At 46.6% G+C, this 12,190-nt stretch overlaps 1 long non-coding RNA gene across 2 annotated transcripts; it reads right to left on the bottom strand.

Annotated features, from left to right (window-relative positions):
* Nucleotides 1-3,245: 3,245 nt before the first annotated feature.
* On the bottom strand, nucleotides 3,246-5,894 carry LOC140690981 (uncharacterized). 2 transcript variants are annotated; one of them, XR_012066403.1, is made up of 3 exons: nucleotides 5,649-5,894; nucleotides 4,831-5,147; nucleotides 3,246-3,581 (listed from the first exon to the last, which is right to left on the bottom strand). It is a non-coding gene; the product is annotated as an uncharacterized lncRNA (long non-coding RNA). The 2 variants fall into 2 exon arrangements; XR_012066402.1 differs by lacking the exon at nucleotides 3,246-3,581 and having other exon boundaries at nucleotides 4,803-5,147.
* Nucleotides 5,895-12,190: the final 6,296 nt, after the last annotated feature.

Below are 12,190 nucleotides of genomic sequence, written 5' to 3'. Positions count from 1 at the left end.
ACAAGTCCCAGTGGAGTTCTGCATGCTAAGCTCCATCTCTGAGTCTGCCTCCCCTAGAACCTGATCTGTTGGATAAAGATTTATATATACCATGTGGTATGTATATAAAATTCCTGACCACGCCCTCAGGGAGTGATGTGTTCCCATTTGCAAGTCTTTGGCCCTGCCTGGCCTTCAGTGGGAGCGGCTGGTATCTGCTACCTCGGTAGGGGCTGCGAAGCTATGGGGAACAGAAGGAGTGGAGTTAAACTGTCGGGTTCCGATCCCATCCTCTTAGCTGTGTGACTTCAGCAACTTACCCTCTCTGATCCTCTACTTCCTCTGCTGTGAAGTGAGAGTCTAACAGTAGCTCCTTCATAGGACTTGCTGTAAGGCTGAATACCACCTGAAATCATGCTGACCCCATAGTACATCCTCAATAATGCTATTTTGTTATTATTTTGAACCCACACCAGACATTAGAGAAGTGCTTTTCCAGAGGAAAGTGACTTTGTCTAGCAGTTATGTTGTCCATCCTTATGAAGCAGGTACTAGCATGCCCATTTTATAGATGAGGAAACTGAGGCTCAGCAAAATAAAGAAACTGGCCTCAGGTCACACAGCAAGTGAGTGACAAAGTCAAATTTCAAAAGTTGGTCTCACTCTGATTCCAGGGTTCTTCCTACCACCCCACAGCTGCCTCCTTGTTTGGCCTAGAAGCTTCTGGGTTGTGACAACTTGTCCTGTAAACTCTGTTCAATGCAGATATTTTGCCACCTACATGTTTTTCTCTTGTGTTGCCTACTCACAAGAGAATATGTAGGGATGCGCAGGTGGTCAGACTTCATGGGAAAAAAAGCCCCAGACATTTCTGTTTGTGTAGAAAGAAATACAAGTGAGACAGTTGAGATAGTCAAGCGGGGAGCTCTTAGAGGAAAATGGGAGGTTCAAAAGGCAATTAATGCTTCTGTCTGAAACTGTAAACAGATAGTTACCAGCTCTGACACCACCAGCACACAGACAAAAGGCAGACAGAAACAGCGCACCACAAAGAAGCTGGGATAGACTACGCCCAGGGTGGAAATTAAATGTTTTCCTGAAAGCAGAAAGGAAAACCATGGTTAAAGCCAAGCCATGACTCTAAGTCTGTGACTCCATGACAGTATAAGTTTAGTGAGTTAAAGGCCCATAATTTGTACCTAGGTGTTGTGAATCTTAAAGTCTTACTCGGCATTCCCTCTTGACCTAAGTTTGTAAAACAAAAGTAATAATTAGAAGTGAGTCTTCAGTGTATGCTGTCATTTTAATCAAAGATATGTATGTGTGTATATGTGTGTGTGCATATATATGTATATTTATATACAGAGAGAGGGGACATAATTAGCATGCTTAATCAGAACTCAGTTGTAAGCAACAGAAAATCCAACTCAAACTGCTGCAGATAAAAACTTAATAATTAATAATTATTGGGGGAAGGGTATAGCTCAGTGGTAGAGTATGTGCTTAGCATGCACGAGATCCTGGGTTCAATCCATAGTACCTCCATTTAAAAAATTAATTAAAAAATAATTATTATTATTATTGTTACTTAGTGGCTTACAACTAGATCCAGGCATACAAAGGTTTCAATTTTTTTGCCATGTCTTCGCTCTGCTTTCCTCGATGGCTTTGTTCTCTGGCAGACATGCTCCTCCCCAGGGTGACAAGGTGGCCCTCAGAAGCTCCCTGCTTGATTTCTCCTTCTAGTGGAAAAGAGATTGCCTCTTTCCAGCCGAAATCTCAGGGTTCTCTCTGATTGGCTCTCATTGGGTCACATGTCCATCTTTCAACCAATCCTGTAGCCAGACTAGATCACAGGGGTGGAGTAAGCCCCATCCAAGGCACCGGGACTGATACTGGTGGAGGGAGAGTTCCCCAGGGACACTGGGGTGCTCTTTCCAGAAGAAAACATATGTTCACCATCTGGAAGTTCCTGCCTCTCTGTTAACCAAGCTTAAGGAGAGGCTGTCATCAGGAATAATAATAATAAATAAATCTTACTGAGCACTCACTGTGCACTGGGCATTATGCTAAATGCTTTATATGCATTATCATATTTACTCTTCGTATTTATTCCTTAGCATCATCTAACTTTGCCAAAGGCAAACTGATGTTTAGGGTGTTTAAGGAACTAGCCCAAGTTTGTACAGATAGTAAGGACTGGAACCAGACAGTCCTTTTCCAAATCCTATGCTCTTAGCTGCTCTGGGAACTCCATTTAGAGCTGGCCTATCTCATAATTGCCAGCTTCAGCCACAGAGGAAGCCCTGAGCCTTCTAAAGGGCTACCTTGCAAAGGCTAACCCGTGTGGGATGGCAGATAGCATTCTGAGGCTCATTTAGAGTCATTCATGATTCTCAAAGGACTTCTCCTGGAGCAGTGCCACGAATCCAGTGCCTTGGATACCGAGAGGTTTGACAACAGGGAAGTTGGATCCAAGGATCACTGTGGGTTTAGGAGCCAAGATTCTTTGATGCTCCTGCCTTCCCTCCCATCAGGAGTGGCGGGAAAAAAAGTGTGCCACGGAGGGCTGTGCTAGGCTTGAGCCCATTCTGCCACTAACCAGCTGTATGTGTCCTCAAGTAAACTCCCTTCACCTCTCTGAGCCTCAGTTTCTGCCTCCATAAAACGGGTGTAATAACACCTTCCTCAGAGGGTTGTGAAAATTGCACTGCATACAAAATAATGCCTGCCTGTCACCCAGCTGGTGCTCCAAGAAGTTAGTTTTCTCGCATGACCTCCATTCTTAACACCCCAGAGATTTAGCAAGGGCGGCAAGGAAAGGGAAGCACCTCATGCCTTTTCCCCCTCCTCCATCCAGCACCGCTCCTGGGTTTGACTTCCAGCTCAGCTGTCCTCTTCCTAGCACTGTGACCTTGGGTAAGTCCCTGTCACCGCGCCTCAGCTAAAGAACACACCTTCTTCACGAGATCTGATGAAAACCCCCTCTGTAAAGGCACTGGTACATAGGTTGTTTATTCTCTGGGTCTGAACCGGAGAAAAGACAGAGCTAGGGGGTTAGTCTGATGTCCGGAGAGCAGAGGGGCCCTCTCAGCTCCACTCCCATCTCCTGAATAATTCATGACAAACAAAATGGCTGGCCCAGACCAGGGCCTTCCCTCCTCCTGGCTGGGGAAGGGAGAAAAGTTTCTAATTACAGGTCAGCAGCCTGGCTCCCCGAGGCCCCTGGGTGCTGCACACAGGGGGTATTTATGGGAAGAGACAGGAGGGAGGGGGGCCTCAGTCCCAGCCCCTTTCCAGAAGGAACTCAACTCCTTTTGAAATTGTAGCCTGGGCTTGCCAAGGCCCAGGGAGGGACTGGGGAAAGACACTTAGAATCGGCAGGAAGAGAAAAGTGTTCGGCGGGGTCAGAAAGGAGAAGTGTCCAGAAAGATGGCAGGCCAGGGATGGGCTCTGGGGAAGGCCTGGCTGGGGGAACACACAGGCTGGTGAGGGAAGAGACTTGCCCAAGTTCCACAGAGAGGGGGGCCCTGCTGGGCTTCAAAAGGAGGACGTCCTGACTCCAAAACTGCAGCGTCACAGTCACCTTACAGTTTCCTCACCTGTAAAATGGAGAGAAACACTGAACCGACCTGACAGCATGGTTGGAGAATTACGTGAGTTCAATACATGTGAAGGGCTCAGAATACTGCCTGGCACAGAAACTTAAAAAAATATATTAGGAGTAGTACAGTTGTTCTTTTTGACATTATGCTGCCTCCAGGGGAGGCCAGTAAAGAGAGGGGTGACAAAAAGTTTCAGAGAGATGGCAGGAGAGGAGAAAAATATGAGGTGATTTTGTACAGTAATTAAGAGTAATGACCCCATATATTTTACAACAACAACAATAATGGTAAAGAGTAAGAACCCCAGGACCAGGCTGCCTGAGTTCAATTCCAACTCTGCCTCTTACTAGCTGTGTGATCTTAGGCAAGTTGCTATACCTCTCTGAACCTCTGGATTCGCCATCTGTAACAAGGTCCCTGACCTCATGGAGCTTACAGTCTAGGAGAAAGTTTATGCTAATCAAGAGCATTTATTGAATGCCTACTGTGTGCAGGTCCCAAGGCCAACAGCTTCACGGAGCTTGCCATCTACCAGAAAAGCTATGCTAATCTATAACATTTATTGTATGCCTACTATGCATAGGTCCTGGGCACTGTGCAGATAGTTTCCCAACGAACCCTGACAGCATCCACTCCCATATTATAGATGAAGAGAAAAGCTCAGAGAGGTCAGGAGAAAGGGGGTTTGAAACTGAGGGGTTGTTCCACAGCGTGGCTGAATCTTCAAACTAGCATTTGAGTGAAAAAAAAAAAACAGACACAAAAGAATACACATTGTATGATTTCATTTATATGAAATTCTAGGAAATGCAAACTAACCTATAGTGACAGAAAGCAGATCAGTGGTTGCCTGGGAACCAGCAGGGGAGGGCGGGCATTGACTGCAAAGGGGCACAGGGGAACTTTTTGGGGAGATGGAAATGTTTTATATCTGACAGGGATGCTAGTTATATGGGTGTGTGCACTTGCCAATGCTCATTGAACTGGACACTTAAGACGGGTGCATTTTATTGCATGTAAATTGTATCTCAATGAAGTGGATTTTTTTTTTAAACAAGGGGAAAAAACTATGCACCAGACTCCAGAGCCCTGCAACCCTTCTTATATAGTGTCTGATTTCAAGCTCTTTTGTGGGCAGAAACTGTATCAGATTCATCTTTAGGTTTTCCTCCCACTTCCCACCCGCAGATCCTAGCAAAATATTCTCAAACCCAATAGTGCAGGTCAACAAATATACCATGGGCACCTTTATTTGTGTTGAGTGCTGAGGTCACAGGCAGTCTAGTGGGGAAAACAGACACAGTAAGACAGTGCGGTCAATGTCCCGATGAGGTAAGGGAGACACCGGAGATACGCCTGCTGGGTCACGGTCACGAATCCCATACAGAGCCTGGAGCTTGCATAGTGGTGAGGATGCCGCGGCTCTGGAATCTACTGCTTGGGTTCAAATCTTCACTCTGCCCCTTGCTAGCTGTGTGACCTTCTGTGGCCACCTTACCATTCCAAGCTCCAGTTTCCACTTCTGGAAAATGAAGGTCACAGCAGCTCCAACCTAGATGGCTGCTGTGAGGATGAAAGAAGACGGGCATTGTCACATGCTTAGCACAGTGAGCATAGTAAGTGTTCAATAATTGTTAGCTGTTCCTATCATGATTGAAGAGTCAGAGAGCTGGGCGGCACACACAGAGACAGGGGTACTCCGGACTGAACCTGGGGCTGGGAGAGGGGTCAGGGATGCTTTCCCAGAGAGGTGATACTTGGAGGAGTTGGCCAGTTTAAGTGGCCCTGGGGGCAGGAGAGTGGGAACAGCTTGAAGCAAAAGCTCAATAAATATTTGTTCAATAAATAGAGAAAAATAAAGACCGCAAGGCCTGCCTGTAACCAGGGGGACAGAGAAGGCCTGCCAGCCCAGACTAGGGGGGGTCCTCAAGAGGCCGGATCCGGGTAGCAGACCCCACTAGCCGGCTGCAGATCTTTCTGGACTACAGGGCCTTCCTTGGCCTGGCCCGACCCCAGCCTGTGCCCTGCCCAGTGCCCCTGAAGGGATCCGGACCCCCCCCAGACCTGAGGCCTGGAGCCCACAGGAGGGGGACCGGTGCGGCGGGCTGGCGGGGCGGGGGTTCTCGCCGGCCTTCTCCCCATAATGAGAATGGGCCACGTCCCCGCGAGGCGCCTCCCGCGCCCCCGTTGTCCAAGCCACAAAGGGCCGAAATCAATGGAAGGCGGGAGCGGCCGAGGGGCCTCCTCTTTGTGCGGCTGTCTCAGGCCTGTTTGCGCCGCCGTCTCCGCGCCCCCATTGATCAGGCATGTGGAAAGATTCCGCCTCCCGGGCTCCCTTTGTGGCCGCGTTGCCAGGCTGCGCCCGGCGTGACTGCACCGCGCAGGGCGCTCCCGCCTGCGGTGGGCACCGGGGCTGCGAGACCGGGCGGGGTCCCGAGACGGTAGGGTTGCCAGATTTAGCAAATAAAAATACAGGATGCCCAGTTAAATGCGAATTCCTGATAAAAAAAAAAACAAAACAAATAAAAGCCCAGAAAAAAAAAATCAGTGTATGCCCCAAATACTGCACGGGACATATTAATACTTTAAAAGTATTTGGGTTTTTTAAATCTGAAATTCAAATATAACAAGACATCCTGTATGTTTATCTGGCACCATATGAGAGAAACAAGTGGAATAAAACTCCATCGCCCAGCACTCAGGCTGATACTTCTCCCAACTTCAGTCACTGAAGTTTTTTTGCTTTTTTTTTTTTTTTTGCCATATCTGTATATTCCCCGAACTACTATTTATTCATTATTTTTCTTTCAATGAATTTATTTTAAAGTTAAATTGTTAACAATGACTTACTGATGCATACATTGCATATTTCAACTTGAATAAATACTAAATGTACTTCCAGATGCATATTTACCTACACAGACACCCATGTGACCACACCAGGCCAAGATATCATGTATCTCCTTCACCTTCTAGGGTTTTCTTGGATTGCTTCCCTTTTAAGACCCTTCCCAGTTGGCAGCCTCCAATCTGACTTCTGTCACCGTAGATTCATTTTAGTTGTTCTTGAACTTCATATAAATGGAATTGTAGACTATGTACTCTCTTGAGCCTGGCCTCTTTCATCCAATATTCTGACTGTGTGCATCGACCACTTCGTGGCTTGGATTAGAATTTATTCCATCATGTGGCTATACCACGGTTTTTTCATCCAGTCTCTCATTGATGGATGTCTCAGCTGTTTCTAGTTTGGGGCTACTACGAATAAAGTTGCTAGGACCAGACTTGTACTAGTCATTGCATGGACTTAAATATATTTAACCTAAGCAATAGTATTTGTGAATTTATAGACTTGAAATGCTAGGGGTTTTTTCTCTCCTGCACATTAAATATATAACTATCACATGTTTAAGTTTATGTGAACATTTTTGTACCGACCAAGCTCACCTTCTGCATGGTGAGTGGCCACATGCCAAAGTGCAGAATACCAGTTAAGGGAACAGGCCAGCTAGGGGCGGATCCTGGGCAAACAGTTGAGCTCCTTTTAGCCTTAGTTTCTTCATCTGTAAAATGGGAGTGATAGTGATCATTATCTCCTGGGACAGCTGAAAGGCAAAATGGGCTAATGCCGTATAAAAGGACTCAGCATTAGGCTGATACATAGAGGGTGCTCTCCCCTAGGGCTGCTGTCAAGCTCTGGATTGCCAGTAGTGACTGATGAGTTAGGTGTATTAGATGCCAGCTCTCATTCCATCCGCATTTCAATCCTTTGTGATAGGTACTATTATTATCAACCTATTTTATAGATGAGGAAACTGAGGCTCTGGGAGGCAAAGTCACTGGCTCATGATGGCCTAGTTAATAAGTGGTAAAGCCAACACCAAGTGTGGTTTACAGATCTGAGGGGCAGGAAGGACCCAGGAAGGATGAGGCTCGATGCCGGAAATGAGAGTGGGCTATAAGGAGGAACTGGGTACCTTCTCCTCCTGCCTCTGTTTCTCCCATTAGCACCTACTCCAAAGACTCGCAGGTGAAGGTGGGACCTGTCTTCCTTTGGAGAGCGAAAAGAGCTGGGCTGGACATTTCTAGGAGAAACCAAGGCTCCTAGCCACCAGACAGGTGGGAGGACAGACAGGGCGTGTCTAACAGGGTCGGTCGAAGGGAGGGCAGAGGAAGCAGGGAGCAGGAGGAAAAGGCAGGCTGTCTTACAGAGCTGCAGCCACAGGCGCTGGGCAGAGCCCGGCATCGCTACCTGCCATCTGAAGGGCACGCGAACTGCTGATCTCAGGCGATTAGCATAACAATCCCCGATCCTGCGTCCTCGGGGCCCAAAGCTGGGTCTGCACAATCCCATTTCGAGCCAGCTCTTTCTTTAGCTGGCTAATTACGGGGCGGGGGGGGGGAGGCACAGAGAGGGAGGGGGACATGATCTTCTTAAAGGGCCCCTGCACCCAGGGCCCAGGCTGGAGCTGGGAGCAGGAAAGGGCCTCAATAATACCTTTTGCTCTGGCAAACGGTGGGTACCATCACCCCAGGCTATGGGGTAAATGACTGCCCTCGCTAGGGATTTCAAAGTGCTTCTTGTTTTAATCCTTGGCTCCATTAGTGCACAGCTGGAGGATATGTCCTGTACACAGCTGTATCCTGGTGCTTGGCACAGAGTAGGTGCTCTGATGAGTAGCTGAAGCACAGAGCGCATGGCTCCAGTACCCAGGACTCTACCGACCAATAGCATGAGGCCCCGGCTGATGCTAATGGAGGGCATTAAGGCAGCCTCATCTTTGCAGGCCCCTTGGGGTCTTCCTTTTGCCCATTTCCAACTTCAGGTGCTGGAACCTCTCCTAGCCCCTCCAGCCTCCTAACATCGGAAGTCAAAGAGAGACTTTGAGTTAGAATAGGCAGAACACAATGACAGGGCTGGGCTCGAATCCTAACTCAGCTGCTGATTACCTGTGTGACCTTGGACAAGTCTTTTAACCTCTCTGAGGCTCAGTCTTCTCATCTGTAAAACAGGGACAATCAACACCTACTTCCTTATATTACTTATAAGTGTCCCCTAAAATACTGTATGGGAGTGCCTGCCACATTGATGGGGACAAGCGAATGGGAATCCTCTCTCTGCCTTCCATAGAAACATCTATTGTCTTATTACAAATGTGGCTCTTGTTTATCAGGCACCCATTATGTGCCAATCTGTGCTCAGTGCTTAAATTCTCTCTTCAACCCTCGAAACATCCCTGCGAGGTGTGTTCTGTACTGTTTGAAGAAGAGGAAAATGAAATCAGAGAGTGACTTGACCAAGGCCACTTGACCCTGAAAACAATAGCTGGGGGGTATGGTGGGAAGTGATAGCAGTTACTGCAGCCACGACCCCTTTCCCACTCAGCCAGCCAGCCAGCCAGCCAGCCAGCGAGCCTCCAGTCTCTTGATCACCTGCTGTGTGTTAAGCTTTGTGCTGAGCGCTAGGGATAGAGTGGGGCACAAGATGGACATAGTCCATCGTTTCGCTCTCCTAGGTTGGAATCTGACAATAGGCAAGTAATTTCTGTGAGTGATAAGGGCCTTGAAGATAGTAAAACAAGATGATGGGCTGGAGTTATGGGGGTTCGAGAAGTGATATTTGGGAAGATGGGAAGGGAGGCAGGAGAGCATACCAGGGTGAAAGCAGAGCAAGTGCAAAGATCCTGGGGCAGGGTGGAGCTTGCAGTATCCCAGGAGCTGAAAGACAGCCTTGTACCTGGAGAGGGTGAGAGAGGGATGGGAAGAGAGTGGGATGGGAAGAGGCTGGGGAGGGAGGAAGGGCTCTAACCAGGCAGGGCTTATGGGACATGTTAAGAAGCGTGCTTTTCCTTCCAGCCTTCCTTTCTTCCTTACTCTTTCCTTCCTCCTTCCTTCCGTTCTTTTCTTCCCTCCGTGCCTACTACTTTCCAGGCACTGGGCCAGGGACTCCTGTGGGTTTCTCCATGCTTCTCCCTCTCTTCTCATCTCCCCTCCCCCTCCTCTTCTGAACTGCTGCCCCACCCCCACTGGTCCAGCTCTTCCCCCTCTACCCCATCCTATCCCTTCCCCCTGACAATGAGAACGAACCCTGAGCCCAGCTCTCCCTCACATTGTCTCTTTAAGGAATCCCTAAATCCGGACACCCCTCTCCTCCCCCACCTGAGAACCAATTAGGGTTCCCGAATTCAAGTAGAGGCTTTTGTGTGTCACGTGTTTGGGGAACAAAGCCCTCTCCGGCAGGAATAAAAGCTTCTATTCAGGAGCCAGTTTGTTCTCATTCTAATCGTTTCCACTCCAGCCTCGCCTCCTTCCCGGGTTCCCAGGGCCGCCCAGCTTGGCCTCACCTTCCCGCCTCAGCACCCGCATTAGAGCCCTACTCAAATGCAGGTGGCCTCAGACCCAGGGTGTGACCCACCTTTTCTTCCTGAAAGGTCCTGTGACGCCAGCCTCTGAGCTGTGCTCAGTGCTTCATGTGCATCCTCCTGTAGGACTCTTACTATTCTCAATGCAACCGACGAAACTGAGGCTCAGAGGGGTTAGGGAACTTGCCTGAGGTCACACAGCTAGTAAGAGGGGGAGTCTAGACTCTAGAGCATGAGCATTACGCTTCAGTACCCTCAGCTGATTTTTGAGTGGGACAGGGTCAGGGAGAAGGGAGCTGTCATTTTCACAAAGCCCATGGGGCCAAGCAACTGCTGGGTATTGGAGACTCCTCACAATGCCATGTGAAGAAGCCACAACGGAGGTCAAAGTCACGGACAGGTCTGTGGCAGAACAGGAGTTAGGGTTGGAACTCTGGACTCTGAGGATGGAGAGACGGGAGGGTACTTTCATATAATGGAGCCATTAAGAAGATTGTATTGAAATGGAACGGTCATTGATATATTGCCAAGCGAAAAAGGGCAATATACTGAGTATAATATAATCCCATTTGTGTAAGAGAAAAAGGAGATAGCTACATATAAAGACACACACACGTATTGCACATTTCTATGTATGTGGAAAACATTTGAGGAAGAATGCACAATAAATTGTATCTGTGTTTATTTCCTTTGGGGAGTAGAAATGGGGAGTGAGAAGAGATCTTAGTACCATCCTGTGCTGTTGTAAAAAATATTTTCATACCACAATCATGTACTTCTTTTGTAATAATTAATTTTGTTTTATTGAGGTTAACTTAGCCATTCAAACGGACAATTCAGTTGCATTTAGTACATCCACAATGTTGTGCAACCATCGCTTCTATCTAGTTCCAACATATTTTCATCACTCTAAGGCAAACCCCATACCTGTTAAGCAGTTACTCCCCATTCCTCCCTCCCTTGGCCCCTAGCAACTACTAACCTGCTTTCTGTCTCTATGGATTTGACTACTGTGATTCATATAAATGGAATCAAAAAATTTGTGACCTTTTATGTCTGGTTTCTTTCACTTAGCCTAATGTTTTTGAAATTCATCATATTGTAGCAAGTATCAGTGCTTCGTTCCTTTTCGTGCCTGAATTATATTCCGCTGTATGGCTCCACCACTATTTGTTTATCCATCCATCCCTTGACAGACATTCGGGTTGTTCACATCTTTTGGTGATTGGGAATGGCACTGCTATAGTCATTTGTGTACAAGTTTTGTTTGAATACCTGTTTTCAGTTCTTTTGAGTACATACCTAGGGGCTGGGTCAGACAGTAATTCTATGTTTAACTTTTTGAAGAACCACCAAAGTGGCTTCCACAGCACCGCACCATTTTACGTACCCACCACAATGTATGGAAGATTGCAGTTTCTCCACATTCTTACCAACACTTGTAATTTCCCTCTTAAACATTTTATTGTTGTTTTGTAGCCTTCCTAGTGGGTGTGAGGTGATATCTAGCTTCTTGCGGCTTTGATTCACATTTTCGCTGTGGATAATGATATTGAACGTCTTTTCATGTGCTTGTTGGCCATTTGTGTAACTTCTTTACAGAAATACCTAGTCAAGTCTTTTGCCCATTTTTAATTGGGTTGTTTATCCTTTTACTATTGAGTTGTAAGAATTCTATATATGTTCTGGATACTAGACCCTGATCATATATAATTTGCAAATGTTTTCTCCCATTCTGTCAGTTTCTTTTCACTTTCTTGATAGTGTCCTTTGATGTACAAAAGTTTTTGATGATTTTGATTAAATCTATTTATCTGTTTTTTCTTTGTTGTTTGTGCTTTGGTGACGTAACTAAGAATCCATTGCCAAATCCAAAATCATGAAGAGTCAATCCTATGTTTTCTTCTAAGAGTTTTATAGTTCTAGGTCTTTGATGCATTTTGAGTAAATTTTTAAGTATAGTATGAGGTAGGGACCTAACTTCATTCTTTGGCTTGTAGATATTCTATCATAATTGGTTTTTTTTCTCCCTTTTCAGTTTTATTAGATAGAATTATTACAGTTTGACTGCACATACCATAATTGTTCTTAATCCTTGTCCTTGCTGTTTTAACCAATGATCTCCAAATTTTGGTGCTCATACATCCCTAAAAGGAAATCATCTTTGAGCCCTTATCACTGGTGTACGGAGATGTACTTATTTATAGAGTGTATTGTATGATTATATGGGTGTTTATACTGTTA

This window comes from Vicugna pacos, chromosome 32 (genome assembly GCF_048564905.1).
Source record: "Vicugna pacos chromosome 32, VicPac4, whole genome shotgun sequence".
Lineage (NCBI taxonomy): Eukaryota > Metazoa > Chordata > Mammalia > Artiodactyla > Camelidae > Vicugna > Vicugna pacos.
Note: the sequence above shows the minus strand (reverse complement) of the source record. Positions and strands in the feature narration are given on the sequence as shown.